This window comes from Aulonocara sp. 'chitande type north' Nkhata Bay, linkage group LG6, assembly GCF_057382095.1.
Source record: "Aulonocara sp. 'chitande type north' Nkhata Bay isolate Kocher_YH1m ecotype deep benthic linkage group LG6, A_spYH_male_GT1.1, whole genome shotgun sequence".
NCBI lineage: Eukaryota > Metazoa > Chordata > Actinopteri > Cichliformes > Cichlidae > Aulonocara > Aulonocara sp. 'chitande type north' Nkhata Bay.
Window position 1 is genome coordinate 33,527,726 of NC_141349.1, and position 20,406 is coordinate 33,548,131.

At 40.1% G+C, this 20,406-nt stretch overlaps 1 long non-coding RNA gene across 1 annotated transcript in view; it reads right to left on the minus strand.

The window, feature by feature from the left end:
* LOC147328204 (uncharacterized) overlaps positions 1 to 20,406 on the minus strand; it is a 24,618-nt gene continuing 4,212 nt past the window's right edge. Inside the window, exons 4-5 of the long non-coding RNA XR_015129925.1 lie at positions 215 to 346; positions 1 to 101 (exon numbers count right to left, since the gene is read on the minus strand). This is a non-coding gene — a long non-coding RNA (uncharacterized LOC147328204). The remainder of the gene's footprint in view (positions 102 to 214; positions 347 to 20,406) is intronic.

Genomic DNA, 20,406 nt, shown 5'->3' on the forward strand with positions numbered 1-20,406 from the left:
AGTCTAATGTAAACATCCGTTTTCTTCCACGTATCCGATTCCAGGTCACGGTAAGGCCGGAGACTATTCAAGCTGCCATAGGGTCAAAGGCGGCCTACACCCTGGACAGGTCATTAGTGTGTCATGGGGAAACATAGAGAGACAGACAGTCATTCACACTCATATCCACACCTGTGGGAAATTTTAGAATCATCATTAACCTAACCCCACTAACAGCATGTCCTTGGACCATGGGAGGAAGCTGGAGCGCTCTGAGAGAATATCCAACATGCAAATTCAAACCCTGGACCTTGCAGTGAGGAAACAGTACTAGACACCACGTCACCTGCTTTGCCACCATGCTGACCTAACCAAAAAGGAGAGAATGTAGCCTATATGTTAGCAAAGCAAACCATTATAAATGCAAAACAACAGGACAATTACTAAATGTATTACAAATAAACTTCTTCCCACCCTTCCTTTCCCTTCTCCCATAACTTGTTTTTTTTTTTTAGCTAGCTCCACCCTCAGCCTACACACTTAATAAACCAAGGACTTTAGCTGCAGGCAGGTAACTCAAAAGACATAGAAACAGTCATATGAGCAGCTCTTGTTTCACATGATATTTTTTGAAATGCTGCATTTGGGATTACCGCCCAGAGACGTCTTTTTCAGTTACTAAAGTCATCAAATCTAATCTTGGGAACTTGGATACTTCTACTTAACACCTGGAAACTGTCAGTACAATAACTTTTCAAACACATGTTTGTAAAGCCAATGCATGTCTAATTTCTCCTAGCTATTTGGAACTAATTGGATCTGATAATTAGAGAAAAGAAGCATCATCTTTGAACAGAAAATAATTTCCCTATGAGCAGGTTCTCCAGAGGTTATCGGACCATTTATTTTAACCAGAACATAAACTAAACCCTTAAACTTAACCATACCAGACCATAAACCTTCATTTTTTTTAAACCGTCATTTTAAACTCTCTAAAGTCAAACATCTCAACTTCAGTTCAGTATACATAAAAGATGATGATTCCCATTGTGTAGGGTCTATTTACAACCTACAGCTTCAGAGGGTTAAATCTCTTTCTAAATAATCTCAGGCAAAGATGTTGACTTTGGGCTTTGCAGCAACAATGGTGGGGCACCTCCTTACAAGGCATCCATGAAACGTTGACTATAAATACGAAGGGAGCTCTTCCCCCTCTTCAGCCATCAGTCATGAGAAAATTTCTCATGACTGATGGCTTGACAGTTTTACATTAGCGACATTAAGCTGACATGAAGTGAAATACAGACCTCTGGGTCTGATGGTCAAAGTTGATTCATAACATATAAATCCCTCTTCTCATGAGAAACACTGATTATAACACAGAGATGACCACACACTGTATATGCACGTGAAATGTATCAACATAAATACTGTGTTACTACTATTTTATGGTGCAGAGTTTAGCAACCTGCAGCCAGTAGGTAAATAACTTGATTTGCTCTATGAAAATAGGCTTAGATGTGACTACCTACTCTGGTTAGATTAGACACAGAATTTGACAAAAAGAGAGGGATGTCATATAGGTCAGGGGTTGTGGAACAGCCTTGGGTGGCATATTTTTTTTTTGCTTTTCTCTGCAAAATCATCCCGCGGGAAGCCATAAGGAGACCTAGAATAGATAGATAAACGCACACTGACCTCTCAGTACACCACTGCGACCTCAAATCTACACACTATTCCCCTGCTGAACATCAGTGTGCACTGGGAAAAAGCTGGTGAGAGATTTTTATGATGAATTTGTAGTTGCAGAGGTAGGGGCAGATGGTGGTTTAGGCAACCATAGCCATGGGAGAAATTCAAGGAATGTTCTTGCCGGTGTGAATCTAGTTAAAAACTCATTTTATATGTCTGACATTTTTATTACTCGTTTTCCACTTATTTTACTCACTATCCATCCCTACATCCATCCATCCATCCATTTCCTTGACCAAATATCCAAATTAGGGTTGTTGGGGAGCTGGAGGACGTGCCAGATACTACATGGGGGGGGGGGGGGGGGGGGGGGGGGGGGGGTAAAGTCTGGACATTAATAAGTATGTTTTTGGACTGTTGGAAGGAGCCCACACAGGCACATGGAAAACATAGAAACTTCAGTCCTAACCGCTGTTCATTTTACTCTGCTTTTGATTTGATTGATGTCTCCTGGTGAAGAAAAAAATAGTTCATTAGGATACTGAAGGTAAGCTAGATGGATGTTCAGCATTCATCTTCCTTTTTTCCAGTTCAGTACAATTTTATTTTATTCATATAGCTCCAAATCACAACAACAGGCACTTTATAAGGGAAGGACCCTACAATAATATACACATCTCATCCAAGGAAAAGCACAGAATTCCTTAGCGTGGATTCCTTAGGGTGCATGAGTGACAGGTTTCAACTCTCATCTCTCATTCACTTTGAATTGGATGGTTTGGAATGTGGATTTGACAAAAGTTCAACTTTCCAAATGCCAGTGCAGGCGACACCCAATCAAATCACACTGAAAATTGTCCAAAAGAGTTTTTTGTTTTGTTTTGTTTTTTTGTGCAGCCTTGTGGATGCTCATCAATAAGCATCCAAATAAAGCCAAAGTTGATCTGTGGAGGAAGCTGATGAACATTCCTGATTATTGAAGCTTTGTGTGTATTACTTATAAATCCTCCATTATATAAAAATCACATCTGTGGAAAAGGGTATTTGTGGAACCTGTCACTTGATTTTAGTCAACCAACATCCTAAATTTCTCCTAGAGGGCAGGAATAGCTCAGTATTTAGAGCGGGCACCCCATGATCAGAATGTCGGGGCTTCGAATCCACCGAAAGGCTTCCCTGAGGTACCCTACGTGTGGGGCTATATCTTTAAAAAAGACAAAGCTCATAATGACTATACACAGGCTTTGTAATGGTCCTGGGTCTGCAATGCAGCATTATTTTTACAGTTTTTGATTCCTTTTAGTTCTCGCTTGTGTTTTTAAAGTTGGAATCCAAGTGAATGCAGGTTGAAAAAGCTTCACAAATGCCTAATAATAAGGCCAATAGTAACTTTGGGTCCTTGACACAGAGACCCTCATTTTATAAGTAAAATACCACTGCAGTGTGCAATAATAACAACACCACTATCAATGCTTGACCTAGGTTGTTCTAACGTGGATTATTTGAAACATTTCTGGGTACATAAAGTTCCCAGTTAATGTATACATGAATGCATGCAATTAATTTGTAGTGTGTGTGTTGTGTATGGTTTGTATTTACAGCACGACTGTGTACGTGAGTAAACTGAGCGGTTGGATGTATTTATAAAGCACTTTTAACAATACAGCACAAAACAAAATACTTTTTAGAGAACACGGGACATAAACAGAACAATTATCAGACCATCTCTCAGATATTGAATAGACATGAAGGGGGGGGGGGGACTCTGCAAGCAGGGTAAGGTTGGCCTAAAGGGGATTTCAGAAGGCCACAGGAGGCCACTAAACCAAAATAAAGACTGCTGGTGTTTTCCCCAACCCTTCAGCCCTTGTGCAGTCCTCAATAGATGGTCACTTGTAAACAGCTGGTAGATACATAACTTTAATCACAAGCCGTCGCTGGGGCTAGACAGAGACGGCATTTCAGATGTTGCCTGCCGCTACCACAGGAAAAGCACTTCAATAAATTCAAGGGAGGACCAGAGCAGGTTGCGAGCAGCAAATAGAGATGGAAATCTGAATGAGAAATGTGAAAGGTCACAGCTGTGACAGTCATGAAAACAACGCATTCTTTGTTTTGAGAAAAAGTGTTTTGACATGTACAAAGTGCATCAGACTGAAAAGTGATTGTGTATGGTGAGCAAAGACAGGTCTGGGGGTCTTTTTCTAAAAGAAGACTTGTGGGGCAGTATGGTACTCATCTGATTGCAATCATAAATCCTTCACTTCCATGAGAATATTGAGATTATATTGCAAATATTTTTCTGATGATTCTATCAGCTTGTGTTGCCAGGCTACAGTCACAAACTGAATTATGGTATCTGGGAAGCATCAAATTGTAAATCCAGTGCTGGATGGAACGGGTCAAATATAAAGCTGAAGCACTGGGAATCTATACACAGGACATCCAAGTCTGGGACGTTGTTAAAACCTTTATTAGTATAATTAATTGTTACTAAACATGGCTAAAAAAAAAGGCAACATTTGAGATGACAATCTGTCTCTCTCTATAGGCAAAGTTCTTTTGTTGTGATAGTCTAACCTCAGACAGGTGTAAGAATGCAAATCTTATTTCAGTCCTTCCAAGCTGCAGATCGCTGAGCTGTCATACTTGTTTTGTCCATTGCTGATTCCCAGGCCAATTACACAGTTATGTCTTCATGTTGTGTCTGGTATAGTACATGTGTTAAGCATGTCACTGCTAGTTTGACAGGAAATTTAGCTAAATGTTGGGTGTCTGCCCAGGCTTCAGTCTGTCTGTCGACCCTTCTGTCACTGATGCCGCATTTTATCTGTTGACTGAGAAGGGGGTGGTCACCCCTAAAGAGAAGCCCCTGAGTTTTAAAAAGTCATTAGTCTTGATTTGATATATTTGTAATTTGCAGGTGTTGACCTCATAAATCAACAAAGCTAGAAGCCTCAGCAAAGTACACACAGGCTAGCTATCTAAAACCAGGCAAAATGAGAAGATGAGTTAGACTTTGAGGTATCTGTTTTGTTGAATCTAATTGGCTCTAAATATTAAAGTAAGGAATGAAAATAACTAAAAAGTGGATGAAGAGGAAAAACAGAGAGAAAACACAGAGTAAGGTTGGTGGTGACCATAATGGACATTATTAAGAAAGAAAAACAGCTGTGTGACTTAATTTTATGCACACAAAAAAAAAGCAATCAGATAGAGATAATAACTGTAGTTTTCTCATGCAAGTCTTTTCTCAGCACAATAATGTTTCCATGTGTGGGAGTGTTTGGCTGACAAATTAAAGCAACACTTTAGACGAAAGGCAAATCAAAGACCAACAATGTAAGCAAAGATTCAAATGAAATTGGACAATGAGGCCCCCAAAGTCCACAAAAAGACACAAGACAAGTTAATTGACTATTTGTTCAATTTTGTACCCACAGAGGTCATGCCATAGTGCCGTGCCAAAGTAAATGTGCGCTCTTGACACAGGCATTTCAAAGAAATAGTCCAGGAAGCCAATTCAAGCCAATTACAATGTTGACAAGGAAAGATAAATTATTTTTCTATTACTAAATACAGCAGTATGGATGTTTTAATATATTCCTTTGCTTTACATAGTATCAAATAGAAGTGCAAATAGAGTAAGAGCTATGGGATAATTGCTGAATACATTTTGACATAACCTGAGTTTTCTCAGAAAGAATCTGGTGCTTATAGCCCAAATATTCCCTGGCAACTATTTTGCAATTTCTCCCTTAATAGTAAACAACAGCTATAATAAGCAGTTACAGGTATTTCCTTTAAGCCCTTGTAACTTAAAAGTCATTTTTAGTCACTTTTGTCCTGATATTCTGACCTTCTCGAAGGAATTGTTTAGAAATGCAGCATCTTTGCATCTGACGCATTTCTGTCCTTTTCACAGCTTCAAATCTCACCGGGAGCATTTCAGAAACAGATCATTAATCTGCACAGGATCTTTTATTTTGAAATTTGAAGTTGCTGTGTCTGAATTCCTGCCCTCCTCACCTGTTGTGTACAGCCTATAATAAACAGTCATGGCAGTATTTTAAACATGGCTAAGCAAAGAGTTGATTCTGGGATGCCGCTGCGATGCCTCCTGTAGACATCCAAAGCACTGTCTTGAGCGGGCACAATCACACCCTCTGATTTTGTCAGACTTAGAAACCGACACAGACATATCTGGTGTATTTTTGATGGTAATACATTACTTAAAAGGGGATTTTTAATATCTGTATTAAATCTAAGCCATAGTTATTTCATACCAGCAAACCCTTCTGAGCTGTATGGCTTCACCCCCTAATGTGGAACTTCTCCAACACAACCCTGAGCCCCTGTGTTTGGCCCATTCAGTCTTTGACTTTTCCACCATTTTTTAAAAATATTTTGGTAGAGAGTCTGTCAACAGATTCCAATTTCCAGATTCTTAACAGATTCGATACAGGAGTATAAATTAAGCTTAACTGTATAATAGTTTGCATGTCCTTCTCATACTTGTGTGAGTCATCCAGTATCCTCCCACAGTCCAAAATAATGCATTGATTAGGTTAATTAGTGAGTCTAAACTTGCAGTAGGTGGGAATATAATGGTAAACGGTTGTGTGATGCTGCAGCAGACTGGTAAAAAGCCTAGAATCTACCCCAGTTCTCCCCTTTGACAACTGGGATAGGCTTCAACAAAAGACAAAACATGGACTGCGGTCAAATCTCTCTCAAAGCAACACAGCTGTATTTACAGTTTCTGGGTGAGTAATAGCTTTATACTACAGGGTTATTACATTTCAAAATTGATCCAAAATGATGGCAGAGCAATGTGATATCATGGGATTATATATAAATTTCACACCACATTTCACGTGTCGTACGTTTGCATTTTAAGCTTTTCACTTGTCCTTTTAAGCATTAAGTGAGACACTAAATGGGGTAGAATCAGTTTCAGGGTTACGGTGTTGTTCGTTTAGATTACGTGATGTGATATGACCCTGACAAAAGCAAACATTGCATAGTGACAACATACAAAATTACTACTAAGTATTTTGGAACAATGGTAAATGAGAAAATGCCCATTCACTTAGTGTCATGTTATTCAAAGCCTATAGAGTTACATTTACTGTACCAACACACAAGGATGACAAGCACAGTCTATTACAGTTAAATGATCCACTTCAAATAATGGTAAAATATCACAAGTACAACCTTGACTTTCTTTCCACGATCCTAAAACAGTCAGGTTTACAAAAACAGCCTCCCTACACAGCAGCCTTTGTTCCTATGTCCCATGGGAGTGCTGCACCCTGCTGATAATTCAAAACCTCTTTACTCAAACAAAGACTAAAATCTGCCAAAAGCAAAGAGTTCAGGTCCCTGTTAGGCCATTCTGGACCTCGAAGAAGCAATTTCAAGCTGTTAGAAATTAAATTCATAGGAGTTTTATGGGAATTATTCTCCTGAAAGTCTACAACACATGCACTACGGAAATGTGTATTTGTCTTCATTTATAATGAGAGCCTTTGTAAGTAATCCATCATTTGTTTGACATGCATTCATGTGAGCTGTATTTGTGATTTTTCTTGATTAAGGTGACTGATCCGAGGTCACTCGAGCCTCACTGCTGCAGGGTGTGAGACCTCAGGCAATAGTCCTGTTCACTGTCAGCCTCAAGACAGACAGCAGAGCGTTAACTAAGCTGAAGTCGCTGTTAATGAAGTTCAGGTCTGATGTCAGATATAGTGTTGGTCTGTGTTTTGTTTGTTTTTTTACAGAAAAGTATAACAGAATTAAATAGATGTCCTTATAATCATATGGTTATACATTTCAAAGGTATCAAAAAAGGTAACTGGTGTAACCGGTCACTTATTCAGTCTAATTTTTATTGGCACTTTGCATCTGGTACATTTTTGCACAGTCGAAAGCTGTAAAAAAATATCTTTGTATATTTTAAGATTAATAACACTCACAGCGCTGTTCACTGAAGAGCAAATCCCTCTCCCTAAAACTGAGATGAGTTGCTCATGTCTGCTTTGAGATCAGGAGATTTCTAATGTCTTAGTAAAAACAAGCCACCTTATCATGACTGGAATCTATCACTAACACTTTGGAGAAACTCAGAACCTGAGAATAGTGAAATAACCGGCTTTACGTAAGGCTTACGGTGTGTTTCTTTTCCTCATCAGGACCAGATGGCACCAGCCATTAGTTAAGAATTTGATCTCAGCTGGAAAATGTTGGATTTCGCGGTCAAAGCCAATGCTCTGTGTGACTCAGCTACCTGCAGTCGATGCCAATGTGACACAGATGCTTTTTACACCGTTAGGGAAAATAGAAAATAGCTAAATGCCCTAAAGTGTTTATAGTAGTGCTATTAATTATCTTTGTGACCATTTTCCCTGAAGCTTAGGCTGTTTATTTAGACACACCATATTTATACATTAAGAACACGGCACTGTGGAAGTAAACCTTTAGCATTATGTGATTTAACCTTAGTTTAACTGTGGGACAGGATGGATATATCTGTAGGTGGGTGAAAAATTAAAGGAAAAACGTGAACTCCTGACACACCACAGTAGTGGATATGATGCTGTGTAGTTAGTGCAAACTAATAAAAAGTGATAGAAACCTTTCCCTTCCAATAGAACTAGTCTCTTCCCCACTCACAGGACACAACGAGGGTCACTGAAGGATTTTAAATGTATGAAAATTTTAGTAATTTCATACATAATCCAGCTGAACACCTATGGAGGATTTTGGACCAGCTTGTTTGACAGCACAAATGTCTTTCTAATAATGTTTAGTCTGAGAACAAGAGCTCCAGACACTAGAAGCAATGCCAATGTGCTCTGAAGCTGTTCTGTGGTGCTCCAACACCTTACTGAGACACTTTATGGTGGATTTGCTTTCATTTGTTACTCTTCTGCATTTATTTGGCAAGTTAAAATGAGCCTATGCGTGTTAAGGGGCTGAAAGAAAATATAAAATTTGAAAAGTAGCAACAACAAAGCCGTTAACATGTCAATCAGGAGAACTTATTAATACACCAGGGACTTGGAAGTCAAGGCGTCGGCTACCAGCTGAGCAAATAACTCCGCAGGAGAAAAGCAGGGTCAGGACAGAAAACACAGAGGATGTGGAGGGAGATAAAGGACATTTATATTCATTGTTTGCTTTGGGAGAAACACATGGATAAAAGAGTGAGTGGTACACAATATAATTTGTGTACATTACACAGATGCAGGTCTGTGGACACCTGAACATCACGCCAGCTTAAAAGCATTGAACATTTCAGAGTCATGGCCATTCATCATCAAAGTCCTCTGGGATGGCTTTCCACAAGATTTTGTAACCTGGCTGAACTTCAACCCCAGCTGCAACACCATTAGTGAGATTAGCGAGGCGCTGATTTCGGGTGATAAGACCAAGCTGGCAGTCATTGTTCCAGTTCACCCCAGAGGTGTTTAATGGTTTAAAATCATAGGTTTTTACTGTTCGGTTAAGGTTTTCACACATAACTGCGTATTTCTTTACTGGCCTGACTTTGTGAACGCTGTCGTGTTTAAAGAGGCGAGAGCCTTTCATGAAAGCTGAGCACAATCTGTTATTATATGACTGCTTGCTGAGTGCACGTTCTTTTGCAGGAACAATTATTGAAGGTAAAATTGAGCAGATCAAATTTATGACCTCTGCACATGCAGCACCACAAGGTATATTATTGGTTATACAGTAAATCCCACAGTTGATCAATATCAATATTCTAAATGGGATATTTCTGCTGTGATTTTTCAGTGACACAAGGGTTCTGCGCTCATCACGCATGTAAATCCTTGAACTTTTGCAATCATGTAAGTGTTACACTGCAAGATTAAACAAGCAAAATATTATGCACTGAATACATTAATGTAATGTTCTACCATTTCTCCAATAAAAAGCCAGTAATCGCCTGCTTCATGGCCACACATGTAATGCCGTAGACTGCAGTTAAATTGGCAGCTCCCAGATGTGAGCATGTAAACTGAAACAATGTGGTCAGAGTAGCTTCCTTGCATAAACAAATGTTTAAAATGTAATTTATGACATACTTTATGTAAGTTGATCCCAGCTCAGAAGGCCTCAGTGATGCCGCTGTCATAATGACACACAGCAGAGATGAATTTTGCAATCATGACAGGCCCTTAACGCTCAATTAACAAACTTATCGGGATGATTTCTTAAAAAACAATATATCATGACCCATCGGACTACCACACTGAAAACATTGGATTTATGCGCCAGAACAAATACGGCGATTTGATGAGAAAATTCCCCCAATTTATGCTTTCTGTGAGGTGAGAGGACTGTATAAACATGCATTTTTGAGTCCTACAGATGTGCCAAGACACAGCCGCTCAGTCAGGTCCATATTTATTGAAAAATCAGTGCTGGATTTTGCCCAGATATAATTCTTGTCAGGCTTCATATATTTCTATTGTGTAATGATCTGCAGATTACAATGATAGTGCAGCTGACATTTCATAGATGATGAAAACAGCTGAATGCAGAGCAAAAAGATAATAAACTTTGGTCTGTCGAGCTCTGGTGTAATTTGGACTCGGCAGCTACATCATTGTAAAGAGGGACACGAGATGATTGTAACACTAGTGCAGCACAGTGCTGTTAATGCATGAGATCTGCTGTCATTTAAAGAATGCAGATGTTCCAGACATGTTCCAAAAGTCTGGGTATTAAATATGATACAGAGCAGTGTATAGAAAAAGAAGCCAGTCAGTGGTTAAGAAAAGTAGTAGAACGAATCGGAAAACAGAAAAGCAAAAAAGTGACCCGAGTGGTACGGAGTTCAATAAAATCAGGTGAAGTGCATTGTGAGTTCAGCCCAGAATAATACAGTAGAAAAAACCCCACCCACTTCTAATCTCAATGTGCCAGACAGGGAGTCTGTTTACCTGCGCAGTGTTTACAAGAAACCTGGAATCCCCCTGCTGCACAACAAAAGGTGGACGTGTAAATGTGTGAGTGAGCAGTGTTTGTTACTGTGTGTGTACTACATGCACGATTAGAAGCAACACTTGAGCTCAGCAGCCCATTCTCCAACTGTATCTCCAGTTCATTTAGGTGTGACCAGCTTTGTTTGGAGCCTGGCCTCCTGCTCTCTCCCGGCTCTCCGAGCCGGGCCGCAAGGTCGAGCGAGAAAGAGCCTGAGCGAGAGAGGGAGCAGCCCTGACCTCCGGCGCTCGCTGCGGAAACAATGGCGACGCGCCTCACAGTGACAGCGGGAGACAGGAACAGGCACAAACACAGGAACCGTCCATTCTGCCACTGAGACAGACCTGCCGAGGCCTGAGAATCTGGGGGAGGAACTGTCTCTGGCTCGCTTCGTCTCTCTCGGCTTTTCTTGATATGCCCTAATATGACAAAAAAGTGATGCACTTGTTGATTGTATGCTGTTATTAGCCAGTGGTCCCTAAGGGAGACGCTCCGAGCGCCACAGAGTCGTAGGGAATAGCACAGGGATATTTTAGGACACAATGATGGTCTTTTTTCTTTTGAGCTTATGTACCTTGCGGAAGAATTCAGAAGCTCAATTCACAAATGAGACAAACACATCCATCAGAGATGATTTGACCTAAATACTACTGGATTAGGCTGTTAACACACCAATGTTCTAATGTTTCCCCATATAAAGTAATAAGGAGTATTCATAACATCTTATTGGAATATGTCAAAGTTAAATACTGTTTATCAAGTATATGAATCATAATTAGGTCTGTAGAGTTACTGTGAGGACAAATATCCAAGCTGTGTTTATGCCCGCTTCTTACCTACAGATAACTACCTGACCATTAGAACACACCTAACGTGACTTCTAAGCTAACTTATTTGCAGCAAAGGACTTTCCTCCCAAAATCTTTATTACACACACAAACGTAGAACTAATTATTGAGGAAGTCGGACATAATATCAGCCATTTCCTCAATTTCCTCAATTTTGTCTTGTTTCCATTAGTCCATTCTTAGCTAAAAGTTGAGTGTCTGTGTGTGTGTGGGCCTCACACAGATGTGTGTGTTTATATGGTGGCACATGGAAATACCAGCCCATTCAATCAGTTCATAGTAGAAATAACGATAACAGCTGATAGTTAAATAAGGGCGTGGGCATTCTTGAAATGGCCCAAGAATTTGAACTAAAAGATTTTATCTGATCCCCTAAAAATAAATCCACTCCACACAACTTTTTTCTCAACTTAGACAAAGTAAAATATTCAGTTCATCATAAAACACTGCAGTTGAAGTTCGCTTATTAATAACTGTGAATTTTCCTCTGAACCATAATAATAAAAGGCATTATTGATTCTAAGGAAATAATAAAAATTTAAGTTTCCATTAGAATCTAATAATATCCTGTTATTACACTATACAGAAAATAGTAAACATTTTCTCAGCTATATATGAGGTGCATGTAGGCATTAGAATGATTTTATACCTATGAAATATGTTATGAAATTACACCTAAATGTGGATTCAAATCCTGACCATTGCATTAGCCTCACAGCACATGGGGAGCCTTCTTAACCCAGAGATCTAAATAGCACCCCACCCTGAGACTAATTAATCACACATGCAACATTATGAAGCCATGTTGGAGCCCTAAATTAATCATCTCTGTATCACCTTGATAGTCTTCGTTCCTGAAGCCATGGCTCATTTGTCAGCACCTTCTCTTGAGTTTAAGAGGAAAGGGACTAAAAGTTTAGTTGTTGTCTTAAACAAAATAATGAGAAGGATTAAATTTTTCCATTTGGTCCTTTCAGCTGTGCTGTGTCATTAAGAGTAGGTTCTGGGAAAGCTAACATGCTTTTGAGGAATGATTTTCTGGCAGAGATTTAGATTTCTCTCTGTGCGTGTCACATGACTAACAGTAAGTGCAGTGTACAAAAGTGCATGCACTGAAACTGAACTCAAGCTAAAGCTAAAAGACAGATTCATGCCGGACAATGAGACAGATCTTTATTTCAGTAGTGAAAAAAGAAAATGGAACATTTAAAAAATGTAAAATCATAGAGGTAGGAGGTAACTTGTCATGGTCCCCGTGCCTGCCCAGCCGGCCTCACAAGGCTACACTTGTGTTTTTGCTTTTTCTCTCTCTCTCCCCTACCTCTCTGCCTGGGCAGAGCTCACTGCTGGCTCCCGCCCTTGGCTCACACACCTGTTGGCGGTCAGCTGATTTCCCGACTACTATTTGAGGCTGGGCCACAGATCTTCTCATCGCTGGATGATTGTGCTACTAACGTTAGTCTCTCTTCCCAGCTCCCGTGGTCTTGTACCTTTACGCCCTACCTTCATGACTTGTGAGTGATTTTTCCCTTTCTTGTTCCAGTTTACCTTCCCGAACCTGTGACCTCCCAGCTGTACGAAAGTGTGTGAGTTGGATGTGAGGACGTGAGCGAGCGTGAGAGAGAGAGCCTTCCCCTAATCCCTTGGAACCCTGGATTTTTCCCCGTCACTGTATATATTATCACACTGGTGTGTAAATAAATGGTGCTCTGAGACGTCAACCTGTTCTGCGCTTGGGTCCCTGCTTTCAGATTGTGACATAACTGAGGGGACCTGCCTGGACAACCTGGATGTAGTAGAGGTGGAAAGGAGGAGAGTTGTACAACAGACAGCCTGAAAAGAAGGGTGACCCCCAGAAGTCAGACAGGTATTAGACCAGGAAAATGTGAATGAAGTGAATCTGACAGCACAGCAATACGTAAGACACGAATATATAGAAGAGATCGACGCTTAACACAAGAGGAAAGATCTTCCTCAGTGAGCTTGTGTACAAACTTCATTCGTAAACAGTGGCTCATCATCCATCATCTGACAGTGAACATTTGCATTCCGGTCAGAATCGGTTTCCTGGTCACTTAAAAACACAAAATTTTCTTCTTCTTCTTCTTTTTCTCAAAAGGTCAGCTCTAATAGACTTTTACAGAAAAAGGCATTGATATGATTCTGCTGCAGAAAAACGATGCCAATGTCTTGGACTCTCAAAGGGAGCAAGACAGAGTCTATGTGTGACTGAAAAGTTGAAGCTGCGAGAAGCACAGGCGGTGAAAAAAAAAAGAGTTTAAAAACTTAAGAGTCAACCATCCAAAGTAAAGGATAGTGCACAAGAGAGGTGAAGAAGAGAATGCAGGGTGATGAGTGACAGAAGGATAGCAGGACGAGTGAAAGGGGAGGTTTACAAGACCTGCTATGATGTGTGAATTTGAAACAGTGGAACGGACAAAAACATAGGAGGCTGTGGTGGAGGTGAAGATGTTAAGCTTTTCATTGGGAATGGCCATAATGGACAGGGTTAGAAATGAGTACAATGGAGGGACAACTCATGTTGAGCGGTTTGGGGACAAAGTTAGAGAAACAAGGCTGGGATGGTTTGGACATGTGCAGAGGACGTGCAGCGGACACGCTGGACAAATGATACTGAATATAGAGCAACCAGACAAAAGTGGAAGACCACAAAGGAGGTCAATGGATGCAGTAAATTTGGACATGCAGAGGGTTGGTGCGACAGAGGTGGGTGATCGAGATAAGCCGAGGTGTAGGTAGAGGACACTATGAGAGGATGTTGCATAAAAACAATCCACTGATTACAGGAAAGTGCACCAAATGTTTTAACATGAAAGCCACACACTACAGCAAGGCTGAGCAAATATTTTAATGCATTTTTTTTCAACAAATGAATTTAACACGATATTGCACCAGAATGAGTCATAAAAGTGTCAATTTGCCATAGAATGAATATTTTAAAAATGGATGAGCCAATTTAATGAGCTAGGTTCTGTTATGAATCTTCAGAATGAGTGAAGCCAAGAGAAAGTGCACAATAATATGGTATAAAAGTAAAGTTACGGGAGAAGTGCCATGAGGATTGCCAGGATTTATACATCGGGGAAACCAAACAACCTCTGGCTAAGCGGATGGCACAACACAGAAGAGCTACCTCGTCAGGCCAGGACTCTGCAGTCTATTTACACCTACAGGCCAGTGGACACTCTTTCAATGATGAGGATGTACACATCCTGGACAGGGAGGAACGCTGGTTTGAGCGCAGAGTCAAGGAGGCCATTTACGTGAAAAGGGAAAGACCATCCCTGAATCGAGGAGGGGACCAAGGGTGCATCTTTCACCATCTTACAATGTTGTGATTGCAGGCATTCCCCAACTCGCTGTGAATGGTACTCATGGCCTTTGATCAGTGGGCTTTGATCAATGATCATGAGAATTTGTGTATTAATGATCAAGGAACTGACCTCCCAGCCCATTGTTCCTTCAGTGGACTAGCTTCAGTCATTATACAAATGTACTGTTTATAAGATTGGGGAAACCTGCAGTCAGCTGAGACTGAAGAAGTCACTTTGATGAGTGACGAAACATTTCTCCCACTGAAAATGCTGCGTCCGGATGAACAGAATCAACTTTTGGAGATAAAGTTAATGCTGTTTGCCATCTGTTTACTTTTCTGAGGACTCTCATTTTTTTGCATGCCACGCAAGTGCAGTGCACTCAACAGAACTAAAATGAGCAATGCAACTGTACAACAACCTCATCTGAATGTTTACTCTTATGCACACGCATGTAAACCAAGGATCCAGGACTCTTGCCAGAACCCAATAAAAAGGTCAATGACACTGAGATTTAATACATTTTTTATTCTCTATATGCATTATGTTTGAATTCATTCAAACAAATTACTAATGCCACTAAAAGTTCTTCAAACTTATGAAAAGGGACAGCCACCCTTTATGCAGCGTGGACATTTTTGGGGTTACTTACAGCAGCCTTCTGCTTAAAATGCATGATACATGGTTTTTTTGCATCATTTGCATGCTAAGTTCTTTATTGCCTATATCTACATCTATAATAATTCCCATTCTATTCTTTCTGTGTATATATATCAATACTCTATGCTTCATCTCATAAACTACAGTCTACACAATGGAGCTGCTGATAACAGTACTTAAGCTATAAACCTGCCAACCATTGATATACACCAAAACCCGGACTTCCTCTCTTGCACATTGTGCTGTATTCAATGTAAGTAATTGAAGCCACGAGTGGCAACGCTACAATAAGTGACCAGATTACATCACTCAGCACCCAAAGGGCACTCGACACCCCACCTCACCCCACCCTCACACCCTCCTGCTACCTCCTTTCCTCATCCAGTAATGTGGCATTGTTCATTATTGATGAGATTGACCTTGAGGAAATCCCGCTTAGCTCTGAAGTGGAGACTGTCAGTCTGACATGTGCTGCCAAGGTAAACAGAGTTAATCAACCAAATCGGTCATCTTTATGCCCGTGTGACACCTTCCTAATGTGGATTTAGGCTCTTAGTCCCCATCAGAATTCAGGAATGCAAAACTAAGACTGGAACTGGCACTGGGAACACTGGGGACGTAATGTTGGGAGCAGAGTAGTCTTCCTCCCTCCATCCTGTATTAGTCTCTGAGGCCGAGCTTGAGTCGCTCTCCTCTTTTCAGCAGGAACCCCCCACTGGGTGAGGCATTGCTTTCAAAGAATTCAAATGTACAGCGTGACCCACAATTCTTTTCTCTGTAGGTCGGGTGTGAGAACGGGGCCTGCAAGTTGGCTTCAATGTGTTTTTTGAGGGAGGGAAAGTGTATAGAAAAGATTCAGCCCAAAGAAGGGAACCGCCGACCCAAGCGCCTAATGGCTGTTAACAGTTAATGATGTACATTAAACCCACAAACTCTGCTGGGCTTCCTGCAGGGTGGTGCAGTGTTTCGTGCAGGTCTTGTACCATATGCATTGTGAGTACCTAATTAACCTTATAAGGACAGCTGGAGCATATAGCCAATCCAATGCCATTTGGGAATACTACATGCAGAATAAAGAGTCTCCATCTCTGCACATTTTCAATTTATCCTTAAAAGAAATTCATTTTTACCTCTGGTACTGTCTGAAGATTCACACACAGAAATAGAACATTTTTGTTGTGAATTCCCTGGTGAAAGAATGCTGCCATGTTATCAGAAAAGAAAGAAAAACAATTTTGGGTCCAGCTCAAAGTGGGAAATATTTGGACTCCACGAATTAAACTAGGAGACATTTTACCCGAGTACACAATAGGTGTTGTGATGTGTATTACCCATTGTCTATTGTCATATTCCCCCAGCTTCACCCTGTGTTACCCAACAACACATCCATTTGACTATTACTGGAAAAAACATGGAGTGAACCAGAGAATCTGTAACTTTTTTGTTTTCATACACATCCCTCCAGCAAGTCCTTTGTCTGGCTTTGGTCTGCATTGGCAGGGTGGTGACACTCAAGGCTTCGTAAAAAGAACTGATAAAAGAGAAGATGGCACAAAGCCTGTCAGTTAGCTTGCCAGTACAACAGAGGCTGTGCAGAGAATGTCTCCTCTTACTTTGCCTTTTTTCCCTTTCTTTCCTGTTGATTCTTTTATTTGCCACTGGTTGAATATATATTTATATAATGTCATGTTTAGAAAATGTTAATGTTAAATAATATATACTGAATCCTAATATATCTGCGTTTACTTTTGATTTCCTAATAACATAGACAAATGTTTGCAAACTGAATACAAGCAGTAGATTCAGTTTGCACAGGGCTGATATGATATGATATCAGAAAGCCCTGGATGTACCTCTTGTTAGCAGGGATCAGTTGGATCTCCTGTTTTTTGTGGCTTTCAACCAAATGTAACTGTTTTCAATTACAAAATGGGATTTCCATCACTAATATATAATGTTTCTAATCAGACTTAAGGTCATCACCATATGCTTTAGATTTCCTTGGCGACATGGTGGACTAGGATGTACACAGGATCAGTAAATCTAGGAGGCTAAAAAAAGGCAAATATCCCAGATTTGCAGAGCAAGATTCTTTGTGGGTTATTAAAAAAATGCTTCTGTTGTGATTATAGAGGCACATCTAAACTCTCATTCAGTTCTTTTCTTTTTTCTTGGGGGGGTGGGGTATCATCTGTTCTTCTCCTGCACTAAACTCACAGATGTGCAACAGTGCAGCCTTTGTTTTATGACTACTACTATTATGTGAGTCAAGCTGCAGAGCTTTGTCTGTAGCATAACCTCACAGTTCATTGATGACTATTTGAAACATACAGTAGAAGAATGACTGTTTGCTTCCCTTGTCTCATAGGCTTTCTCCATCCTGCCCTCTCATCCACCTGCACATTCTAATGAGGTGATCACAGCACTTAAATACCAGACTGTGATCACATTGCATGCTTGCCCCATGTGTACACTTTCCTCTCTTTGTTAGCCCACAGCCTCACGCACATATGGAGGCCTGGGCTGTTTCCTGCAGCCAAACAGAGGGATGTATGTTTCTAATTATAAACTTGATCTCAGGTTAAACACACTCTCTGCTGGCCACCACAGTAACCAGGATTTATGGTGCCAACGTTTGGGCTCTCACCCCAGAAACCAAGCAGTGAAGCTGATCTGTTGCTGTGTCGTTCACACGGGGAGAAAATAAATCTAAGGCAACAAATCTAGTTAGACGTGTGCGTCACTTTCGTATTTGTGTTGGCTTCTCAAATATAAACTTAACCTGTCTAAGTGTGAGCGCAAAATGTTTCTTAATAGGCCATTGCAGGGAGGCCAGGAATGCACTTTGAATGGCAGTTACTGTTTGTTAGTTGGAAATGTGCTAAAAACAAGGTGGAGTGGTTTTATTTCCTTTCTAATGGTAAGATTAAGGTATTTGGTTAAGGCCATGCAAATGTTTCATTACTTGTAAATTAAATTTAATTATTTTACTAACTAGTTTTCTGGCCAAGGATGGTACATTCATGAAAAAATATTTCAACTCACACTAATGAAGAAACCCAAGAAAGTATTTGTTAAAAAAGGACTAAACAGACAAACCATACCATGTTTTTCTGAGCTAATCACTTTGAGCTCTCCATAATAAACAGACCTGAGACTTTATCCGACTGTTGGTCAGAAAGCAAATATGTGTATTTCCCAAAATGAGGAACTACATACTTAAAAGCATCTGGCAAAAATATCAGTGCAGTGCTTTTCAACATGAATGTTGTGCAAAATTTAAAAAGTACAGTACTGTGCAAAAGACTTGATTCCCTTTGTTTCTTTATATTTTCCTTCCAAGGAGCCAGATTTTGTTGTAATTTTAAAGTGATCTTGAGCAATAGTTATCGAGTGTTTCTGGACATTTTTCTTTGGCTGCTTTTTTACCGATTTTCAGTCCAGTGCTTGTACCTTCAAGGTTCAAGGTTCAAGGTTCTTCATTTGTCACATGCGTAGTTATACAAGTATAACACACAGTGAAATGTAACCTGACACGCTCCTTGACATGAGCAAAAATGGGGGGGGGGGGGGGGGGGGGGGGGTAGAGGAAGAACATTATATATATATATATATATAGTATATACATTGGGTGAATGTGCAGTAGTAGCACCTGTACCTGACCATTTTCAGAGTAATGCTTTTTAGGGAACAAACATAATTGGCTCCCATTTCTTTAGTCGAATTGATGAAAAAACAAAAATAACACAGTTTGATAGACATAAAACAGTATTTTTGCAGCAGCAAGAGTCCAAAAATACAAAGAGCAATTAGCCAAAGGTATCTACAGCAGATGAACAGTATCTGAAAGTCCTTACCTTAAGAAGTATGGGGGGGAAATCCAGAAAAGACCTGACACAGGACTTGAGAGATGCATCTCGTCCTTCAGTTGATTATTCTACTGTTCACTGAAGCTTCATCAGAAATATTCCCAGCGGTTTGCATCAAGAAGAAGGGAAACAAGGGGAAGGGGCTGAGGTATACCAATTTACATAAATCTAGCCTGAAAGTTGCAACAGGTCTGATGGAGAGATGAATGTAAAATCTTTGGTTCAAGTATAAATATGTACAGAGGAGACTGGATATATGCCTCTGTCATGGTTTGGGGCTGAATTTCAGCCAGTGGCTTTCAGGATCTTGTTAGAGTTGATGGAACTATGAACACAGAAAAGGACCGTCAGATTTTGATCCACCATATGTTACGGTTTGGAAAAAGTGAGGCTGGCAAAAGCTTCATTTTTCAGCCTGACAATAACCCCAAACACACTGCCAGTAAAAACATACCTGGATAGAAAAACAGACAATGAAACACCATCAGTCATGGATTGGCCAGTCATGAATCGTATTGACGTAGAAGGGTGCAATAGAAATATTCAAAGAAGAGCTAAAATGTCCTTCAAGAAACTTGGAGAACTATTTCTGAAGACTACTTCAAGAAATCACAAGAAAGCTACCTGATAGAGTTAAGACTTTAGTGAAGAATAGTTGGTCTAACCAAATACTGACTTTCTGGTTTTGCCTTATATACTGTGTTTCCATGCATGGTTAAATATATAATCCAATAAAGCATTGCACCTATTTCCAGTTTTCCTAGCGAAATATAAAGGTTGAGGGGTTACTCAAGACATTTGCACAGAATTGTATTTAGAGGAATGTCACAACAGCAGGAAGGAATGCCAGTTTGTGTTAGTCAGAAAATGTCAAGGGACTGTTGTTGTTGTTATCCCCAAACAGTATTTGAAATAAACAACATCTAAAATGTGATTCAAGCCAAAATGAATCCAGCTCTGGATTATTTTAGCTTGAGTCTTTTCATTATTCAAAATAAGAGGAAATCCTTCAGAGACAGGAAGGTTTCC